Below are 1,458 nucleotides of genomic sequence, written 5' to 3'. Positions count from 1 at the left end.
AGGAGAGGATTTTGAATAGCAAGGTTGAGTCCACTTTGGGTGAGGTGCTTGGCATAGCCAAGCGTGAATTCCATGAAGAAATTACCAACATTATCAAGAGAAAGAAGCAAACACTTGGATAGTCTATTCGCCCACAAGCTGAAGGCGATATTGTGAACACACAAGGAGTACAAATGCGTGCTAAAGAAGGTGATGAAGCTATGGTGGGATGCTACCAGTCTTCTTGGAATGTAAGGCAAGTGAAATTTGATGATGATGGGAAATAATCTCAAAGTATTCTTTGGAGCCACTATTCTAGAAGCCATTGGGCACGGGCTACTACAGAGACATTGATCAAGGTAGGTAATGTTTAAGAACCATTTGTTGCCTTAATTGACCATGGTTCTGAAATAAATATAATGTCAAAAAGCCTTTACAATAAATGTAAATGGCCAATGGACACAGAACATGGTTGGATGGTGAGAGTAGCAAAAAATTCATCAGGTGAATTGTATGCAACATGTCCAAGTGTAAAGGTGACAATAGGTGATATAAAGGTTGAACAAAACTTCTTTATACACGACACATTTTCATATCATCTTATCCTTGGACAACCCTACATTGTGGAAGTTTGAATGGAAACAAAGGTAATGGATGGTGGTTCGGCTTATGCCAGGATACGAAGCAAAGATGGTAAACGTGTTGTTCAATTTCTCACAGTTTGTGTAAACCATGAAAGAAATCATGAGAACCTCAGAGATCATCCTCTACCAAAGGTGAGCAAAGAGTTTCATGATCATAGGGAGATGATGGGTTTTGGCCAAGTACCATTGTAAAGCGGGATTATAGTGGTATAGAAAAAAAAAGGGTCTCGCATGATCTAAAAACAGGTGAAACTTTCTCAATGGGCTCCTTGGTAACAAGGAATGGATCAGTATGTTTTACAAACCTTGATGATTTGAAGAGATGTGAGAGGCAATATGTACATAATATACAAATAGGCATAAAAGAGAGTGGGTTGCTAGAGCCTACTAAAAATGTTTTGAGTTTGTGTGAGCAAGTTTCTTTTGTAGATACTATGGGTGAGCTTGATGCTATAATCTTGAAAATGAAGTTGTGGAAGTATGCTCTATGAAAATGTATCAAGTCATAGAAGCTACATAGACCTTCAGTTCACAAACAATGAAGGTGTGCAATTTTCAACATGGACAAGTGGCGTGAGGATTTTGCAAATTGGAGGACAAAGGAGGAGGAGGTTCTAGAGGTCCTGAAAGCTTTCATCGAGATCTTGTTGCCTGACTGTAGCGTCTTCGACATTCAAGAAGTAAGTCCCTCTCCTTGCCTTGTTCGTGATCGTCGCCAACGAAGAAGAATGAGGAGAAGAGCTTGATTTACCTCTCCTCTTAACCTATGAATGCTCCAATAACCCCCAATGCATACACAATTGAAATTCTCTACATCAATACACACGAAAGTACC

The sequence above is a fragment of the Adiantum capillus-veneris genome, chromosome 5 (genome assembly GCF_014529385.1).
Source record: "Adiantum capillus-veneris isolate H3 chromosome 5, ASM1452938v2, whole genome shotgun sequence".
Classification (NCBI taxonomy): Eukaryota; Viridiplantae; Streptophyta; class Polypodiopsida; order Polypodiales; family Pteridaceae; genus Adiantum; species Adiantum capillus-veneris.
The sequence above is the reverse complement of the archived record's forward strand: the minus strand, read 5'-3'. Positions refer to the sequence as shown.